Source organism: Cygnus atratus, chromosome 2 (assembly GCF_013377495.2).
Source record: "Cygnus atratus isolate AKBS03 ecotype Queensland, Australia chromosome 2, CAtr_DNAZoo_HiC_assembly, whole genome shotgun sequence".
In the NCBI taxonomy this organism is placed as follows: domain Eukaryota; kingdom Metazoa; phylum Chordata; class Aves; order Anseriformes; family Anatidae; genus Cygnus; species Cygnus atratus.
In genome coordinates this window covers 104272785-104295089 of record NC_066363.1, presented here as the reverse complement: position 1 = coordinate 104295089, position 22305 = coordinate 104272785, and positions in this window count along the sequence as shown.

Below are 22305 nucleotides of genomic sequence, written 5' to 3'. Positions count from 1 at the left end.
AATCTCTGCTGTCCTTGACATACAAATCATGCAACTCTGACAACAACTGTAATTTGAACATAGTGAAGTCTGTCTGGACTTCTTTGTGTATTCAGTTGAGTTGCTCAGACCACATATACTGAAAAAGCCTGCAAAGATGCAGCAGGATGCTTGCTGTAAACATATGGTAAGTGTGTCTCATATGGGGTGTAGCATCTGACATTTTAGGTTGGGACCACTGGGGACTGTGGATCAGTGGCCCTGGTGAACAGTGGGTTAAGATGTCACTGTCAAACAGTCACTTAGAAATTTCTTTTGGGCTTTAAGTATCATGTTGAGCTTCATCCTTACACAATGAGATAAAGCCATAGCAAGGTAGATTTTTCATACAGGTCACAAAATCCAGGAAAAAAAGGAAGTTATTGGGAAAAATCCTTAACCTCCTGTTAGTTTGTTTGGATAATACAAACATTTGTTTCTTCACTATATTTTCAGAATTTGGCAGACAATGCCTTATATTGAACAGAAGGGATGTACTTTGCAAATACAGTTCAGCAAATTTCTCAGTGTGACTTTAAATTACTACTTTAATCAAACAGAAGTATGGAACTGAATTAAATATGAGGCATATGTGAAATGAAAATAGTTCAAGAAAAAGAAAGCAAAAGCTAACTAGAAACCTTCAACAGTAACTTTATTTTTATTTTTATTTTTTTTATAAAACAAGCATAGCTGAAATCATTGGACAGAATTGTACAACTAATGACAGATTTGGTAGAAACGTATTATAGAACAGTAACAACTACGCAAGAAAAATAGATTGCCAACTCCTTCGGAGTGCATATGAGACCATTAGGACCCCTGGAATACTCAGGGTCCCAGGATTTGGGTAGTGAGAAAAAAAAACAGCAAAGCTGAACATTAAACCAACACCTCCTCCTCTCCAGTCTATTCCCAGGCTCAACTTCACTCCTCCTTTCTCAGCTCCTCTACCCTCAGCCACCTCCCTGCGCGGCACAGGTGAGATTGAAAATGGGGTGTTGTGGTCAGTCCATACTGGTTCCTCTCTGCTGCTCCATCATCCTCATGCTTTTCTGCCTCAGACTACAGAGGACAGAATTTAAGTTCAGTGCAACCTTGCTGCACCTTGGGTGTCCTATACAAACTTTCTCACTTATAGTATCCACCTAAATCATGATTCTCTGGGGAGTCTTTCTCAAAATGTGTTGACTGCTAAAAGAGTGAGTATAGAGGGTCAGCCAGTTCCACTATGTGCCTTGATGTAGTGAGAAGTTGGAATGGTGAAACCACAGATTCTGCTCACCAATGGACGGAACAGCATTTTGTGGTTTGGGGTTAGAAAATGGGATGATACCTTATCAGAGGACCGTATTGCCTAAATAGAAGACTATAAATTTGAAAAACAACATTATTCCAGACACAGCCTACTCATTTATTTTATTTTTAGGAGAGGCTCAGCTTTCTCAGAAAATTAAATAAGCAAATATGTGTCCCTTTATTATGACAGTGAACTCAGCCCTCAGCACTATGGAAAAAACAAAACAAAACAAAACAACAACAAAAAAGAAGTATTGCAAATAGGGATTTCCCACTTATTTCCAGCCTTAATTCTAAAACAAAACAAAGAATCCACATACCCATGACCCAAATAAAAAACAAGTCACAGTGACCCTGTTCTAGTTTTGAATTCCAATCTCTCATGACTGCTACACACAGCTAACGAGTGATGCCTTTGATGACATGATTGCTAACATTGCCCAGCATGACAATTTAGTGAAGCTAGGACACATGTGACAGACATCATCTTGGTTGGGAAATTAATACACACGAGATATCTTGAGAAACTAATCTTTATTCATCTTTTCCTCCTCAAGACATCTTGGTTTGCTGAAGATGGACAATGGTGTATAACAACCAGTGTCATCTTTCAGGTTCCAGCTGGAAACTGGAGTAAGCAAAAAACAACATAAAGCAAATATATGTAATTACAATTTATCTGAACCTCAGTAAATATCTTTAACTTTCCAGGGAAATTGAAAAGATCAGTGTAAAGCGAAATATTTAATGAGTGATTATGCATTATTAGAACTTCAGTAAAGTCTCTAACTTCCCCCAAAAGTTGAAAATGTCAGGGCTAAGTTGTCTTAATTTCTCTAAAAACTGTCTCAGCCCTTGCAACCTGAAGTCCAAAGACCTACTTCTCCAACAGAAGATGACACAAATGACAGAATAGAAACAAGTTATTTACTGTCATTCTAGGGAAAATAGCTAAATATACTTACATGATAAATGAGTCCTGATGACATTTATTGTGTCAAAGCTTCCAGATTATTGCCTATGGAGAGCTGTAAATTTGATATGGAAAACAGATATGGTTTTTATAATTATCTTTTCTAGAAGAAATTTATCATCTGACACAATTGAAGTGACAATAGCAGAATACCTTCCCTTTCCTCTGAGAATATTTTTTAACAATTTTTTACCCTAATGTTAGAAAAAGAAATAATTTATCTAGAATTACAGTTGTTAAAAAGGTATTTTAGATTAAATGAATTAAAACTTTATAGTTCATACAAGATGCAAAAATAGAAGCACTTTTCAAACTATGTTTTACCCCTTTTTATTAAAAAAAATCATATAGAAAAGAAGAATATTCCTTCAGACATTCTACCTGGAGTAGTAGAGCCTGTGTCAGATAGCAAAACAGGAAAATCCAATTACAAATGTCAGTAACTGTGAAATACAGCAGTTGAAAATAATTTCACCTGTTTACAAAAATCCCCAAGTTGCCTCCACATATAGCTTATCTAAGACAGATGAAAAACATGTAGCAGCTTCATTTTATGTAAAACTTCAAGACTAAATTCTTGTGCACACTACAACTCCTGATTATGCCCACTTCCAAATATTTCATATCCTCTCAGGATTATTTAGTACAGACACTTCTATCCACATATTTAAGCTACTAACTTTTCTCTACAAATCTATGCTGACTAGAATTTGTCCAGTTTATTATAACCAAAACTTTTCTCAACGCCACTACTACCAGATATAACAAATCCTTTAGATAAACATCATAACCAGCAGATAGGAATGTAGGACATGCACACTTACTTTCATAAATTAAGGTGCTAAACAGAGGAAATATTTTCAGTTACTAAGAAAAACAGAAATTGAGTAAATGACGAGATGAAATTAAATTGCAAGATGCCAAAACTCGATCCGTAATTTCTCTCTCTCTCTCTCTCTCTCTCTCTCTCTCTCTATTTATATATATACAGAGAATGGAATAGATCGGCTAGGAAGGGCTAAGATTAATCTGTTACTACCTGCTGGCTCAGTGGGAGGGCATGTTGGTTGTGATATCACCCAGACTGTGCCCCATGGGTCTCCAGTCCCTGGCCCATGGTTGATCAATGCTAGGTTTTCAAAGCAGGTCTCCCAGGTCACAAGCAAGTGCCATAAGTACTAAACTATCAGTTCTTTTCTACACCATTTCTACAAATAGAATAAGAAATAAAGAGAAAATATTGGCTTCTCAGAAAGCTAATCTGGCCCCTGTACACCACTTTTCTTTCACTTCAAAGGCCCTCTCCTGTCTCTCGTTCAGATTGGGTGGTTTACTGCTTGGCTGTTTTTTAAGCCTGGTTTTAAAATTTCATTTACAGTAGCAATGCTGAGCAATCATCTCACCCTGCTCATACAGAGGAAAGGCTTTCATCTGTGTGTGCAGCTTCACAGGCTGTACATACAGTGACAGTGCTGCACTTCAAGGACACACCAGCTTTACCACTTAGGTTCAGTAATTTCCCTCTCAGTACACAATAGTACACATGATACTCCAGCTACTGTCTAAAGTGTGCATGCACACTGAGACTACCCTGAGCAGACACAATGTATCAAGGCTGGTATGTGGGTACACGACAGCAAAGAAAGTCATGTTGCAAAGGAAGAAGTGCTGTGCAGGAACTTGCACTTGGTAACACTGGGCAAATTTGAAATTTCATATGTGCTTTGAAATGGTTTTCTGTATCCATTTGTATTTTGTTTTAGTGAAAGTCGTGAGCAGGAATGACTTAGTGGAAAGTGCATATTGTTAAGAAAAGGACAAAGTAATCACAAAGAATACAGATCCTGTCATCTTTTGCAATGAAAGGCAGCAGGAGGAATCAACCTTTTTTAAGCACCATTCTGTTAACAAATATGGAATGATATTTTGACAAAGGAGAGGATGACTTGCAGGGATCTCTAAAGAGGACATCCTGACCAATGTAAGACCAAATTTTTTATGCATCAATCAAAGGATAAAAGTTCCTTTTCTATTACATAAGTGTCTGAGCAATTAGACAACAGGATTTTCTATTCAGCTTGTCTTTGCCTCTTCAAGATAGATGCTGCAATTGCAAGTGGAAGCATATTGGAAGTACAGAGGCTTTTTATTTTTTATATTATTGTTGTTGTTATTATTATTATTATTATTATTATTATTATTTTCTCCTGCAGAAAGACTGAAACATGTCATTACTTTACTGGGAAAGACCAAAGTATGTCAATGCCTTCCTGAAACCACTGGTGACAGTCAGGACAGAAGTGTTTCTTTCCATCTATTACATTGTCGAAGACTGTCATCAAATATGTGGTCCTGGTTAGCAGATAGCTATAGAGGGGAAAATGAAGCCCACATGTTCATGAAAGCAAGGTGCACAGGGCAAAGATTTTTCTGCATGTCCATTGTTTATGCGCCTAGCCTTCAAGTAAGCAGCATTCATGTTCTCTTCTTGGGCTTCAACAGTTATTTAGCACTTCTCATACTTAAATGCCTCAGGTCTTTATCACATAGATCATGCAACATTTTAAACCAGAGCAAGAGACAATCTGAATAAGGACTTCCATGTGGATTATAATTGCTCTTAAATATGCTATTGAGTACTGAGGCGTTTGGACTCAGTTGAAGTAAACAACAGAATATCACCATGGAAATTACCACCTAAGATACAGTAGGTTCTGAGTCAGTATCTTTGTTTATAAATTTAATCTATTACTCATCATAACAAAAGACGTGAAGGGATAGTTTGCAGTAGAGAAATATAGTCCCTGAGAAAAGAAAAATAAGACGAGCTATGTCCAAATAATATGCCTATCAATGTCATTTGCATAAGCAAGATATCTTGCCCAGAAGCACCCCGTATCCAGAACTCATTCAAAGTAAGTTACACTAGTAAAAACTTGGAAATAATCATAGGGATCATATAATAAAAGAGAAAATTAAAGCTTCCAGGTTTCTCTGTGTAGAGAAAACTTTTTTTTTCTTTTTTTTTTCTTTTTTTTTTCCTAGTCACTCATAAGTGGAATCCTCAAAGGAGCCTCAACCTGAAGACAGAAAGGCTGCTCTTAACTTTTTGCAAAAACAAGTTTTATTTGTTAAAGCACAAGCCTTCTCATTTACAGTTTAATCATTCATGAGAAGCCTTGAAGAGTAAATCTTGCAGTTATTGACAAGTAGCATCCTCAGACCTCTGGAGGCTTTTAATTAGATGTCTGCTTTTGTGAAAGATGATCAGGTTTCCCAAGGACTGCTTTAGAACAGTCTCCTGGTTTTGGTAACCTTTAATATTTGTTAACCTGGGAATAAATCAGGAAAGTATTCTCTCAGAAAATTGTTTTTAAATATGAAAAGTCAACCTTGATTTTTCTTATACTTTCAAGAATTCTAATACTTTTCACCTTAAGTGTCAGCTCATATTTTTTCTAACTTTTAGAACCAGCAAATCATAGAATAATTTATTTTGGAAGAGACCTCTGGAGATCATCTGGTCCAATTTCCTGCTCAAAACAGATCTAATTATAGTAGGTTGCTCAGGAACATGTCAGGTTTTGAATATCTCATAATGAAAATACCCTAGGCCTTTGTTCCAGTGGCTGACCATCCTCATTGTGAGAAAAGTTTCCTTCTACATAATCAGAATTTTCCCTCTTTCAGTTTGTGTTTGTTGCCTCTTATACAGTCCCTGTGGACTTCCAAGGAGTCTCTGTTTTCTCTACAGTACCTGAAAACAACTGTAAGGACCCTGAATTTTCTAATAAGCTTTAATTGCCATAAAGACCTCACCTAGAATGTCCACTCATAATCCCAATTTGTGTATTTACAGCCATCAGGAAGTTTTCCAACTTTTTATCACTTCTCAAAGATGACAGAAATTTACAGTGACACCAGCCACCTCCCTCAGCAACCTTGGAGGCAGCCTGTTTGGTCCTGTGGACATGTGTATGTCCAGCTTCCTCAGGTAGTTCCTCCTCTATATTCTTTCAGCATGGGTCCTGTTTCAGTCTCCTAGACAGTCATAAAGCACAGGGACCTGAGATGTCTGAGGGCAGACCATACCAGGAAAAACTGAGACAAAGAAAACATTGAGAACCCAGCCCTTTCCATGTCCTTTGTAATCAGACACCCTATCCCTCTGATCAGTGGGCTCAGTTTTCCTTGGACTTCTTTTTGCTGCCAAAGAACTTACAGCCGCATTTCTTTGCTTTCCTTCACATCTCTCCTAACTTCAGATTTTCCTGAGTTTTGGCTTTCCTACCTCCATCTGTGCGCATTCAAGCATTGTCACTAAATTCTTCCCTGCTTCCACCTTCTGCACGTCTTTTTCCATCTAAGTTCTGTCAGTAGTTTCTGGCTCATCCAATCTGGATTGTGCTGTACCTGCTTGACTCTCTGCACATCAGAATGTACAGGTTTTTATCAGTTTACCTTTGAAGATCAATCAACTCTCCGAGGCTTCTTTGCCCTTCATGCACCAGGGTGCAATGTAAAAATATCCATTTGATTCTAATGAAAATGTATAGAGAGTTTTTTGTTATTCATAACAGTTTTAGGAATAAAGTAACACATACAATGCTTCCTATGCTGCTAATTTACAAAGCCTCCTGATGTTTATAGGGATTGAAAAATTTGTGGTGTTGTTAATTCCATATTCAAAGTATCAGTTCCATACAGACCAAGAAAGCCTTATCTAACATTCAGCTCAGAGGCAGTCTTTCCACTGATTCTAAAAGCCTGTAGTCAATGAACCTTGGACAGAGAGTGATGATTTTCTTTTGCTGAAAAATTCAAGGTTTAGAATGTTCTTGGGGTATTTTTGTTTTGTGTTGTGAAGAAAACAAAGACTTTGGATTATTCTGCAAACAAAATCTTTTTTATATAATAGAGCACATTCTGCTTGGGAACAGACCACTCACTGAGTCCATGTAGGTATGCTTGTATGCTTTTTTTTTTTTTTCTTCTTCTCTGAGTCAGGGTTAATTATCTTAGTCTCGTAACATGTTGTGTTTTGGATGTGTGACTAAAACAATGTTGATAACATATCAACATTTTAGTCATTGCTGAGCAGTGCTTACACAGTGTCAAGGCCTTTTCTGTTTCCTCACACTACCCCACCAACAAGGAGGCTGGGGGTGCACAAGAAGCTGGGAGGGGACACAGCCATGACAGCTGATCTAAACTGACCAAAAGGATATTTCATACCATATGACATGGTGAACAGCAATAAAAGCTTACAAGAACTCTGCTCTATTTCTCACTAATGCAGGTATGCTATATTTTGATTGAGTGAAGTTCTGGCTGGCATTTAAGAGTTACCTAAACTGATAGTATTTAGCAAATGTCTAATGAAAGGAAAAGAAAGGGAAAGTCTACATTTCTTGTTTCTTTTTTTATTTCTTTAATTCTACTGAAAATATTGTGTTATGAATACGGGACTGAAATACATTTTTACATTGATTAAATCAAGAGTTTTCTTCCCTGCTAGCAACTATTCATGAGCCATATCTACCTCTGAAAATTTCAAATGGATTTTTTTGAAAAAATATTTGAGAAAAAAAATTTTTAATAAGTGAGAAAAAATTGTGAGAGAAAAGTGAAAAATATTGTGGCAGAAACTGACGGAAAAATGCTTCCAAAAAAGTTGGTCCAAGCCCACCCTTCTTTTACAGCCAGAATAGTTATTTATTTTAAATAAATGGCTAACATGCAAGGACCAGGGCCTTAGTTAATCTCAGAGCAATTTGATTTAAAGGAGTTTCAGTCATTATTAATCTATAGTGCTTTCAAACTTAGAAGTGAAAGTTGTTTCCTAGGTCAGTGAAGTGTCCAAAATTCAGTTTGAGAAAGACCAGAGAACAGAAAAAATGAAACCTCTATCTACATGTTTTTAGGGTATGCTGATTCTTAGACATCTGGATTTTTTATACATGATGTTAAAAATTTGTTTCATAAAATTTAATTGAAAATTAGAAACATTTAAAGTCAAGGGAAACAATAAATGCCTTTACTATTAAAATCTATTGAAAGACACCTGTATTCAAAATGTGAAAGTGCAGTAGTTCCCATTCTCTCATAGCGGAAAAAATCATAACAAATTATAGAGATGAGAACTGCTCTTCAAAAGCACCAAAATACATTAGAAGCCTTGCATATAGAAACTTATTATGAAAAAATGCCTTACATTTCCCTCTTAGAGTAAGGCTGCCAGAGTAACCATCCAGGAGAAATAGGGAAGAGAGAAATGCTTTTCCTGTGCTTACAGTATATGGTCTTCACTTGATTTATTTTGAACAAGCAAAAATACTAAACTAGAATATTCCATTAATGCACATGTAAACACATTTGCTCTATTGGAAATATATATGTATTTTGAACTAGAAATCTTTCAGCGAACTGTTTCATACCCTGCCTGCATATGAAACCAAGTGCAAACCCTCACATTTTTAATTTTATCATCTTCTCACATTTTCCTCAGGGTATGTCAGCTAATTATATGATGCTACATTTGAAAGATACTTCTTTGAGCATATGTCCCCTTTTAAGATAAGAGATAATAAAGATTTGTCTGTTTACAATAGAACTATGAAAACTGGTCTAAAATTTCTGATTGCTCTGATTCATTGTAGTGTTGGGTGTTATTTTCTGTAGTGTCAGAGGAAGAGCTCAACAGCAAATTATTATGCTTCCTTTGATTTTATCAGCTGCTATGGAAATGGAAACAGTCAGCTCACTCTTTGAAGGTGTTTCTTTTACAACAACTGCAGCTACAACCACAACTGCAATTACAGCAATGCTGCAGAACACAGCTCAGAGAAGAACATCAAGGACTCCACTGAAAAGAGAAGATACTGGCAGGGGCATCAGTTGCATCACAAACTGCCATGTAACTGAAGAATAACAGGAGGATAAAGGGAACACACAGCTCTAAAGCTGGGATTAAAAACATGAGCACGAACTAAAAAAAAAATAAAACCTGACCCCCTAGACATAACTAGATGTGATGACATGTACATATGCCAACCAAGAACAGAAAATGAAAGGGAAATTTCTTTCATTGAGGAATACTTTTGAAAAAGAACTGTTCAAAATGTATTGATGAATAGCCCTGTCTACCACCCCCCAAGATCTGAATATAACTTTGTTGTTATAGAAGTATTCATTAACAAAATCCTACATAGCTTTGTTTAAATATTTAGATATGGTGTATACCCAGGCATTGCAGTTCCTCTTTACAATTCAGCCATTCCTCATTCCAAGCAAAAAGATATGTTAAAAAGAGAAAAAACCCCGCATCAAAACATTTATTTATTTATTTATTTATTTATTTATATTGCCTAGCTTCCTAATTTTTCCTCAGTTAGTTTTTCTTTAAAGTCACTGAACTGCAAGCCTTCCAGGGCAGAGACTGGAGAACATCATGATTACAAAATGCTAAAATGTCTAGGTGTATTCATTGGATCTTTAAACTCTTGCAAAAGAAATTTCTTTTCCACGCAATAGATACATATTTAATATTTAATAACAGAGAAAAGAAATTTCCAGTCATAGTTTTTTGTTTTGTTTTGTTTTTGTTTTTGAATTTCTCAGCCTATTGGTAATAGAAGTAAGTATTGATCATGAAAGCATATGATTTCTTCTTACTCCTTCTTCTCAAGAGAGAAAAAAAAGAGGACTTATTCATCTTATTTAAGAGAAAAGAAAATTAAGCCCAAATGTTAGGTGAAGTCTGTATGTTGTTGTCTCACCTAGCTAGAAGTCAGGGGGAAAAAGTACAGCAGACAGCAGAAACTTTATGAAATTAATATTTTCTTTGTTGACTGCAGTACTTGTGTTTACTTGGGTACAAACTACAGTCTTCATTTTTACTGTAACTAAAGATAACTGTCAGCTATGAGTCCAAAGGCTCCAATATTTTGAAGATCAGGTTGCTCATTGACAGAATTGTGAAGTTTTTGCAAAACAAAATGCTTTTTTTTCCCCACTCTCCATCTTCAAAGAGTTCACATAACATGTATTATATTTCATGCATGTGCTGTAAGGGTAGATGCAACAACTTTCAAATGACAGACGACCCTCAATAGTGGTTTTAAAAAATATTCATAGTTTTCTCCATATATCATCAAATGTACTTCAGGCTCCCAAACTTCTTTATTTCTGTTTTAAACCCTATCTCAAGAAGAAACTCTATGGTTCTGTTTTAGGTTGTTGGATGAGTATTTATTTTACATATGAAGAACACTGAAGTCTAACTTCATTGGCACTCATGGAGAGCTGATGCTTTAAAAATTGGGAGTAGAAAAGAATTACAGGTTAGGTGGATTTGCACATGCTAGTTGGTCATCCTAAGCCCCCTTCATTCTGTTGACTTTCCTGTTAAATGTTCTGTGATTTGTGGAAGATTGACAGCTGTTGGAGTCTAAACTCTTCCTAGAGATTGGCTGTTATTACCAACAAGAGATGACAACTTCCCAGTACTTAGAGAATTAATTCCATGTCTTTATTTTCTAAAGGAAAGTGTCCTGCCATATGTCAGTTTCTTCTCCTTCAGGACTTGAAGTTTCATTATTTTGATGTTTTTCCATTACATCGTCTTTAATAAAACCAAACCAACCCAAACAACTGCCTCATCCTGAATCTACTACCAAACAACTTAATGCTGCTTTTCCTAACTATTGGTAAGCATCAAGAGGATGTCAGTTTCAAGCTCTACTCAGAAAATTACCCTTCTAAGGTCTATGAAAAACAAGTACACGATGATCTTTATTCATTTTATCCTTTTATTTCTAGTTTGCCTATTATTTTGAAAGTCAGTTGCAAACCAGTCTGATGTTCCGCTCTCAATATTTAATATCCCTGTAGACAGCAATATCTAAGAATATCTTCAGTATGGGTGCATGTGGCAATCTTGACTTCCCTCCAAAACAAATCCTCATTTAAACAACAACAACAACAAAATGCTGATTTCCTGAAAAACACACTGAAAAAAATAACCAAAGTGATAAGATGACCTGGAATGCACTGAACTGGGGTTCATGATGCATTCATAAGAGCAGCTTGAACTTTCAAACCTTTTGATGTTTGCTCAGGAGAAGTAACTCAAACCACACATTTAAAAAAGTTGCAAATAACTTATTACCCAAGGGGATGTATTTGTTAGCTTCTGAGGGCAGGGCTTCAGGGAATAATTAAATATCCAAAAATTAAAAAAAAAGGGAGGAAAAAAAAAACAAAGAAAAAAAACACCATGAAAACTGTTCCCAGGGCTGAAAGTCTTGCAGATAGGTGATGAAGGCAGAGAATATTAACTACTTATACTCTCATGGTCAGGGAGGAAAGACCATTTGTTTTAGTGAACTAATTTTTAAAATTCTTATTGTCTACAGATCTGAGGCATGTGTACAAGCATGTATGTCCAAATAACAGGTAGCTTGGCAGTCTGAAAACTTCACATAGCACCAGAAGGCTGAAATGCATTACTGTGGGCAAGAAATTTGGAATCCAGCTTCTCAAACCTCAGTTGTCAAGATATGACAGAGAAGCTTACCCTAATTCCTACAGGTGCAGCTAGCTCCAGCCCTTATCTGTGTGCTTCAATGAAGGAATTTAACAGAATCCAGCTCCACCCTGATTCCAGTGTGCTGTGGCTCTATGTGGCCTCACTTCATATTAAATGGAGAGATCGTGTTGCAGGTTTATTACATTTGTTATATTCACAGGTAAGTCATTGAGACTGCTTGATATGCATAGCTTCCTTTTGCTGATGAGAAGCTAATGTTTTTTACTCCTTTTTATGTACTCTTCTGTATGTACTCCTTTGTTGTTTTTAACTTTAATCTCCATTCAAAATTGAAGAAAAAAATCATTGCAAACCTGATCCTAAAAATATGGAATTACTGAGGTTGAAAGAGTCCAATATGCAGGAGTATTTGAATATTTAAGTGTCTTCTTGGTCAGGTACAAATGAAAAAGAAAGAATATATAAAGTCAATTTTAAAGTATTTCCATGCTGTTAACAAGAATTATACAATAATTTTGTTATACCCATACTGAATATTAATGCAGTGAAACTGCTTAGCTTGTACAACATTAAAAAATCAAAACAAACAAACAAACAAACAACCAGGAATGTCAGGGAAGCACTGAAGATATGGGGTGAGAACTGCATGGGTGCTTGGAGAGAGAGAGAATTTAATGGAAAACTTTTTAAGAGAAAAAAGAAATCATTGAAGTTGTGGAGCTATCTAAAGAAAGAATTTAGTTTAGTAGGACATGTAAGAATGAAAAAAGTTGAATACAGAACTTCATTCATTCAAGTCTGTAGGACATTGTCTCTAGACTTCAACACAGGCTGAATCAGGACTGCAAAGGCCTGTATGAATAGGAGAGTGGTGAAACTTAGACTCTGAGTAGATTTATTGTATTATTATTTGAAACAAAATGTGAGCTGCCCTTCCTAGGCAAATATTTAGACATTTCCATTTCCCTAGAAGCCTATTATTATAATATTTTCTTGCTCCATAAAGAAAGTATTTGAACTCAAAAATATGAATGCTGCTGTAAAATAATGAGAAAGCTAACCAATTTCAAACTGAGAAAGTGTTAACTATGAAGAATTCTGTAGACCCTTATATATTCCAGCACTTTTATGTGTGTGGTAATTCTATCAGAAGTACATCATATCATTATTTCAGATACTTGATATATTTTCATTTAAATTACTTATTTGGAAATGAAAGCAAGCCAGATGGGCTATTGTAGAGTATAGTTAGGTTAAAAACCACTCACTTGACAGCATATTTTTTACAATAGGCTGTAGTACCTGGACATGAATGGTCTAGCTGAAGCATCTAGGAAGAGTATAAAATAACTTGCTAATGCTTCTTGGTTGATGCTGGAACATCTTTTATTGGGTTTTTGAAGAAAAGGGGAATATCCAGGGTAAAGGAAGAGGGTATTCAAGAGCTCAAAAGAAAAAGATCTTTTTGAAGAAACTGAATTTAGGATAATGAATAATTCATCATAATTATTCATGACCTTGTGTCTACAGCTTTGGCTTTTGTGTGTGAATGCATGGAAATATTGAAAGTGTCACTTAGACTGAGGTGCTTTCAAGACTGCCTGAGGATGCTGACTCCCCTCTTCTACTGACATCATCTTTAGTTGCTTTAGCAGATGATTTATCACCAAAATAACTTTTCAGTAGATCTGGGGGATGGTTTGAGGAGAAAAAGAAGTACACATTTAAAATACATTGCACACTCACACAATGACAAATCAAATTCCTGCAAGCATGTGTGTCCATTTCTTCAGGTCTTTAGGTGGAAACAAGAATGATATTCAGCTTTCCTTCAAGCAGAGTCAGGAGCTTAGCAATCTTGGTGCCTGTCCTGGTTTCATCTGAGTAGAGTTAATTTTCTTCGTAGTGCCAGGTATGTGCCATATTTTGGATTTAGGAGGAAAATAATGCTGATAACACACAGATGACTTAGTTGTTGCTGACCAGTGCTTGCACTAAGTAAAGGACTTTTCAGCTCCTCACACTGCCCTGACAGCAAGGAGGCTGGGGGTGCACAAGAAGCTTGGAGGGGACAGAACGAGGACAGCTGACCCAAACTGGCCAAAGGGATATTCCACACCATGTGGCATCATGTGGAACAATAAAACTGGGAGGCTTGGCTGGGGGGAAAACTGCTGCTCAGGGAGTGGCTGGGCATCGGTTGGTGGGTGGTTAGCAATTGCACTGTGCATCACTTGTTTTACACATATATATAATATATTTATAATTATTATCGTTATTATTTTTTCCACTTCTGTTTCCATCCTATTAAACTCTCTTTAGCACAATCCATTAGTTTTTACTTTTTTTCCTTTTGATTCTCTCCTCCATCCCACTCGGGTGGAGGGAGCAAATGAACGACTGTGTGGTGCTTAGCTGCCTGCCAGGTTAAACCACATCAGTGCCATTTTTGGAAGCAAGTTTTGTGGTCAGTAGCCTGAAAAAGTGATACTGGATTGCAGGACAGCTCTATTTTTGTTTCCAAATTAAAAGAAAAATAGCTATCATTGCGCTATTTTAAGAATAAAAAAGTTGAATCCATGAACTTTGGAAAAAAAGAACTTGAAACTGAAGCTACCAAATTGCATTAGAACAAGAGGAATTTTACAATTTCCTATGGAACTTGAGTTCTGGATCTCAGGCAGTCCACTTTTCTGTTAGTGATGTCTGTGCTGTTCTGAGGATGTAAATAGGCTCACTTTTAAAGAAGGCAGATGTTTTGTTTTATTGTTTTTCTTCAGTAGGTCTAGGCAGTATCATTTACCTACTATTTCAAGTACAGGTCAGTGCAGAAGAGCAGTTGGCTTTTTTTTTTTTTTTTTTTTCTCCTGGAAGTGGACAGAAAGAGTAACACCTTGCACTGAAACTAAGTAATGTTTTTTATTCATGTTCGATACAGTCAACCTCTACACAGTTGAATCTGGAAAGAAATAGATGCCACAGGGATTTCTTCTGCCACCACCAATCTTTTCACCACTGGAGAAACATCCCCTCTGGAGATGCTCACTGCAGCAGGGGCGGGTGGCCTGCCCACCTGTCTGCTGCCCTTCCACCACTGAGGATCTGTCCCACCATGAACACCACTCGGAAAAAAAACAAAAAAAATCAAAAACAAAAAAGCCATGTCTAAGAACAAAGTATCAGCATTACCTTGTAATGATTTTGCACTTTATTTCTTGCTCATGTCTCTGGCCTGTAGAAACCTGAATGTTGCTGTTCAAGCAGTGTTCTGAAAAAAACAGGATTGTAAATCTGTGATTCTACAGATGCCTGCACTTTGGCAAAGCGTAAGGGACACTGATGTCAGCACATATGTCTATGTGGTGCTTATTGAAGGCCATAGTCTGAGACTTTGATCATAGTTCTTTTTTTTTTTTTTTTTTTTTTTAAGCTGCACAGCTGTTAAACCTGCACGTAATTCTGCAGAATTATACTAGTGGTTGGACTTTAAAAAGAGATGGAAAAATCAAAAATACGTTTGCAAGATTTTTTTAACTCCCTTCTCCCAGCACCTATGTTTCTGTCATGAAACACAATAAATGAATGGAAATGCATAGTAAAAAATAAATAGAAATGCATAGTAACAGAGATGCATTTTACTAGCAGGAACTGCAGATGAACTTATGTTCATTTTTCTTATACCTTTTTTCCTTTTTTTCATATTTGATGATACATTTATTCTGTATTTTCTGTAGTCTGATCACAAAGGGATGAAGAGCACTTAGGTGCTAGAACACAAATTTTACCTCCACCAGATAAACTTCAGCTATCTTTCCGGTGTTTTCATATCACCGTTAAAATGTTGCATTTCATTTTACTGGAGATGCTATTACCTATGCGTTTGAACTGCCTTCTATTATACCTGGGAAAACAGAATGTTTTCTCTGGACATCTTCATCTATGATTTTTAAAAATCTCTTCTGCTCAGGCCTCCTCAGACTGTACAGGATTCAGTGTAAGTTATGCAGGGTAGTCTCAGAAAAACAGGACAAAGGCAGAAATTACCACTAGGGGCACTTCTAAGTAAGGTGAAATGAACATCAGTTTCTAAAGAAATTCCCTACTGCAAGAGGCATGAAAATGATAATGAATATACTCATGAAAACAATAAGAAAGACAGAAATTGAGAACTGGAAAACAAAATATCTGAGAAGGTAGCAGCATCATAGCTTTACTTTTCCTTCAGCTGCATGTCCCATTCCACCTCACCAAGGAAGTGCAGTGAGTAAAGTACCAGTAGTACCAGTGAGAAAAGCAAACAGTTATTTCTGAGAAAAATAACTGTAGTCAGGCATGTGGTTATGAGAAGTGCCCTGAGCAGAGCAATGGAAGCTAGCACCACCGAGCTCTTGCATGGGGAAGACATCATATAATTCTTCCCCTGATCTCACCAGAAAGTGCTTTAAAACTTGCTACTGCTGCTAGAGGGCTGTCCTGGATTCTCCAAGGCTAGAAGCAATGCCACTCCCAACCTTGGTGTTTTCCTGAGCAGACCGCAGCAGGTCTTCTTGGGACAGTGGTGATCTTCAGCTTAAGTAATGCTTTCACTTGGTGGTGGGAGCCCACCAGACTGTTTTCACTTGTAGCTAATAATTGTACATACTGTCTTCATTTTGGAAATTGGAAAAGTTTCACACTGTCTTATAAAATATGCTTTCTCTGTGCACCTTCCAATCTGAATTATGGGGGAATGAGTCAGGCAGGTGTGCGGCAGCCTGCTGCGCTCCTGCATACTTCCTCCCACCCCAGGAATTGCTTCACTTCCTATAAACATTTTGAAGTTATTGTTTCTGACATCCAATGATAAAATATTTATTTTCAGTAGAAAAGCTCAGAAGTGTTTCTGCAGAACTCCTGCACTAGTAACTACCTCACTGCAGCAATACATTTCTTGAGCTGAACTCAGTCACCAAATATTGACCATCCTTATGTTCTCTTGGCCCTAGTTCCAGCTGGATTAATATTTCCTTATTTTATTGATGCATCTTGAAGACATAGGTGAGGTGTGCAGTCAACCAGTAAATTAAAATAAACAATGACTGGGACAGAAAACAGCTGTATTTGTTTGTTTATCTGATAAGAGACAAACTTTTTCTCCCCAACATAAGCTTTCTTTTAAAAAATGATGCTGCTGGCTTGCTGAATTTCTTGCCATTTTTTATTTCTATTTTCTGTTGGTAATTATTCCCCAGCTTATTGCTATTTCCAACAGCCTTAATTTCCATCAAGAATTCCTTCTAATCAAACAATTTCAAGATAAACATAGAGTGACCATATTTTATTTTATTATTATTTTTTTTCTGCTAGCCTGACATAAAAAATAAAGGCTGAAACACTGATAGACCAAAACCTCTTCAAAGAGAATAAGACATCAAGCCAGAAGGGCTTCCAAGAAAGCAGATACATAACTATGATTCTTGATAAAAACGTGAAGGAAAAAATCCTTAATAGAAAGGTAGAAACATTGATCCATTGCCTCCTTTCAGTGCTACTGTCCAAAATGAAGCAAAGATCCCATTTTTTACTATGTTATATAAGTGTTAAAATGAGGGGGCTGAAAAAATAAGTGGGCTGCATTGGACTGATCAGTGCGATGAGGTACAACATGCAGGCAGGGAGGGAGGCCACCCTGAACTGGAGGCATGGAACAGTAGTTTCCATGTCTTTTTCTACTTTATATGACAGCTCTGTAACAGAGCACAGTGGTCTTACGCCACTGGAAACGAACTAACCAAAGCTGTTAGTCATCAAAAAATCTGAAAGCGAAAGAAATGAAACAAAATTTCAGGTAAAATATAGTGCTTAAGACAGCAAAGCAACATGGATGAGATATCTGCAAAGCATTTGCAGAGGCATCCAAATAGGATATATACTTCATAGGGGAATAGATCAAAGGAAAATTCAGGACTCAGGAGGTCTCCACTCCAACCTCCTGCTCACAGCAGGGCCAGCTCTGAGGCCAGACCTGGTTGCTCAGGGCTTTGTCTAGTTAGGTCTTGAAAACTGCCACAGATAGGGATTACACAATCTTCCCAGACAACACGTGACAATGAATGTCTGTCCTCATGATGAAAAAGGTTTTCCTGATGTCCAGTCTGAACCTCACTTGTTTCAATTTATGCCGGCTGTCTCTCATCCTCCTACCATGCACTACTGTAAAGGGCCTGGCTCCAACAGTAAACCTCCTCATAGGTGCTAGGTGGAGGGGTTACTTTTGGGTCCTCCTGAAGCTGATCCTTCTGAAGGCTGAAGAAGTCCCTGAAAAAAAAAAATGCTCCCTCCCTGAAAAAACCAATGCTCGAGCCTCTCTGCCCCAATTACATCTTGGTAGTCCTTTGCTGTACTTATTCCAGTTTGCTGAAGTCTTTCTTATATTGCAGGGTGGGGCAAAACTGCATATAAAATAAAAATACAATCCAATGAGTGCTGAGTCGGTGGGGATAAGCCCTTCCATGAGATCTGCTGGCCATGCTCCTGTTCATGCAGCTGAGGGTGCTGTTGGCCACCTTTGCTGTGAAGATGCATGGCTGGCTTAGGCTCAGCTTGCTGCTCACTGGGGCCTTTCCCAGAGGTCTGTCCTTGGCCAGCAGGTCTGCCTCCAGTCTCTTTGCAGAGACTCCTCCATCCTGGGGCGGCACTTGGCACTTCTCCTTGGTCAATTTCACATGGTCGCTGTTGGTTCATTCCTCCTGCCTGCCTAGGTGTCTCTGAGTGGCAGCTCTGCCACTGAACATGTTTGACTGCTCCCCCTGCACCTCGCTGCCATTTGGTGCCATCAACAGTGTTGATGACAGTGTGCTCCATTACCTTCTCCATGTCCTTAACAAAGATGTTAAACAGGAGAGGTCCCAGAGCAGACACCTGTGGTACTCCACTTATTACTGAGCACTACCAATTAACCTCTACTCTCTGAAACCAATTATCCAGCCAGTTTTTTACCCACCTGGTAAAACCACCACCCATCCAGACCATAATGTCCCAATCTGTATGCAAGACAGTTATGGGAGACAGTGTTAGAGCCATGCTAAAAGGCAAAGTAAAAGGCATTCACTGCTCTTCCCCTCATCTACAATTCCAGTCATTTCCTCAGAGGAAGTGATCAGCTTGGAAAAGTAAGATTTGCCCTTGTCAACCTCTGTTCTCTATTCCCAGTCACCCTCTTTTCTTTCACATGCACAAGATGTGCTACAGGAGGATTCATTCCACAATTTTGCCAAGGAACAAAGAGAGACTGAACAGCCTGTAGTTCCCTTGACTGATGGTGTCTTTTTTTTTTTTTTATGATGGTCACAATGAATTTCCAATAACTTTCCTTTCTCTAGCAGTCAGAGACTATACTATAACTATACTTAAACAACACTTAAAGAGTAACGAGGTCATTAGAGTAACGAGGCCATTCAACAAAATATTTAGGGCTAAGCTAGATTGTTTTTTTTTTAAACTGGTTCATCTTGGTCTTAGAACATACTCTAGAATATAAAGTAAAAACCAAAAATGAAAACAAAAAATCTGTAGCATCAAGCTTTAATCACTTCTAAGCACAATCCATTTTCCTCTTCAGTAGCACCTACTCTGATGTATGCCACAACTTACATTTCACTCATTTTTTTTATCTGTTAATTTCCTTGCCAACCAGTCATTTGCTAGCTCATTCATCTTCCTGTTTTGAAAACATCATTTCTATTCATCAAGTTGCTCAGCTTAATATAATCAAGTATAGCTATAATTGGAATGAACACTGTTTATAACCAGGGAGGAGGAAATTACCATAAACTGTCAGCCAGATGAATCTGAACAGAATCATGTGAAGGTTGGATGCAGTGAAACTCTTGCCACTGTTATGAAAAACTTCTGTTCAGAATCTGCTGTCCATCACAGGGCTGAGGAAAGTTTCTTTGTATTTGTTTCCTAAGAGGATTCTGGTAGCTTCACTTTTGACCATAATACTATTTCTTATTACTGATTCCTTCTCTCTTTCTTTCTTAACAAGTACAATTTAGTGCTTGTTAAAAACAGTTTAGAACTTGATAAGTACAGTACTTATACAGAATAAGAACTTACATATGTAGTGCTGGATGTTTATTGAAGCTGTTTTGCATTGTTGTGTTGTGGCAGCATTGGAAGCCTGAACTGAGCCAAGTGCTCCATTGGGGACATATGTTTAAATGATGAATCCTGCTTCATAGAACTTCCTATCTTCTATTATATTCTATAGGTAATGCAACTTACAGTATTCCTCAGTAAGCTATAAAAAAACAATACTGTAAACAGGTAAATAAGATTTTAATAGCATCTCATCTCATGAACATTATTGTCATTTCTGCTTTCTTGTAAAAAGCATGTGAATAAAATGAAGTACCTAATTTCTTGTAAAAATAACTGTACTTTTTGAAAAATATGAAAAATTAAAATATAATTTGAATCGAATATGTAACATCAGAGTAATTGAACTGAGTAATTTGAATTGAATATGTAACATCAGGTCTTTTAATGGCAAATGAGGACGTGGCACATATATGGATACAAGAATTTATTTTTAACTTAAATGAAATATTAGCAATCTAATCAAAGGGCAACAAATAGCTGTTATCAGTCCATCAGTATGAATAAATGCAAAAAATCCACTTCATTATTAATATCCTTAGAACGGTTGTGCAGGAAAGTTTACTATAATCTCTCCCTTTCCTCTGGTGTGAATGGTCACCCTTCTTGTGTGCTTCCAGAATGGGAGAACGACAGTTCCTGTCCCTTCAGAAGGAATGGGGAAGGTTTACAACAAGTTGTCAGTATCTGAGATCTTTGCAAGGAGGAATATGATGTTCATGCCAGTGTTTCTTCCTCCCCAGTCTTGGGTCTGCTTGGGGCTATTTCTGTATGTTTTTTTCTCACAGACTAGCTCCCCTCAAGGGCTGCTGTTTGTCACCCACTGGCTCCCCTCTCAGTTGGGCCAATGCTGTGCTGGGGAACAGAGGATGACGTTAAACAAGAGCGCTCACAGGCACTGCTCCTCTCAGCTGCTGCTAAACCCAGCTGAGCCTGAACGAACCCTGCACTGCCAGCACACTACATGGTCTGCAGCTTGTTACTAGAGAAGGTAAAAATCATGTTTACTTGGTTTCATACAGACACAAAAATCCTCTGTTTAGTTTTCATAATTCAGAACAGATAAACATGAGTTGAGATGATACTAATTTTTTTCATAAGACCATAAACGATATTATCATAATATACATATTATTATTATTATTATTTTCCCCACAAAGAACCCCTGAACTAATGTCTGTAACTTTTGTTATTTTCAAGAAGAAACCTTTCGCCTAAAGATGATTTGCAGGTACGCCTTCTGTCTTTAGATACTATTTAAGCACTTAGCTCTATATTTTTCAGTTAAGCATGATGACTAATACAAAATTAGTGGACAGGTAGTGTGCAGTTTTCGAGGCTGGGCAAGAGAAAATACAACCAAGAGTTGTATTTTCTCTCACATCATTAAATCAGTGAATTCCTGTTCTCAGAAATCCAAATATGTTTTAATGTTCCCAGAAAATTGTCAGAAGGAAGAGTACAATAACTAGCAAGTGAATTTTATAGTTTTAATGAACTATTATGAGGGTATCTCTTTATGTTAGAGAAAAACAATTTATTTTTTTATTTTTTATTTTTTTTTCCTTGGGGCTGTACTAGCCAGGTATTTCATTTACTATGGCTGAAGAAGTTTCTGGTTCTTCACACATCTCGTCTCAATGCGTTGTTTGCTCCCTTGGAGAGCTTGCCATTCATGCAGATGAACATACGGACAGAAGTTCTTGTTCTCTGCTTCTTCACATTCACCAGTATTCCCTCTGTATATGAAATAAACAAGCTTTACAAAAGAGAGTCAGTTGTGGAGAGAATATTTTCAGCATGTAATGTGCCACAGTAATTTTGACAGCTTCTGTGCATTCTTCCCATGAAGGAAGCTAGTAAGTGAGGTTTATGTTATAATGACAGTGACTGCCCCCTGCTGCTCTAGAGATGGCGAAAATCATTCAAAATTCCCTACAGAAAGGTTGGTAATATTTTAGACGAACGCAAAAAAAGTCAGAAAGTTCAGGTATAGGCAGAGGGAGATAAAGTCATTTATTAGAGTGTTCTTTGCTTCCTTAAATCACTGGAAATCATAGAATCATAGAAGGGCTTGGGTTAGAAGGCACCTTAAAATTCACCTAGTTCCAACCTCCTGCCATGGGCAGGGATGCCACCCACTAGATCAGGTTGCCCAGGGCCTCATCCAACCTGGCCTTGAACACTTCCAGGGATGTGGAATCCACAACCTCTCTGGGCAATCTGTTCCAGTGCCTCACCCACCCTCTGAGTAAAGGATTTCCTACTAACATCTAATGTAGTCTCCCCTCTTTCATTTTGAAACTGTTCCCCGTTCTCCTAT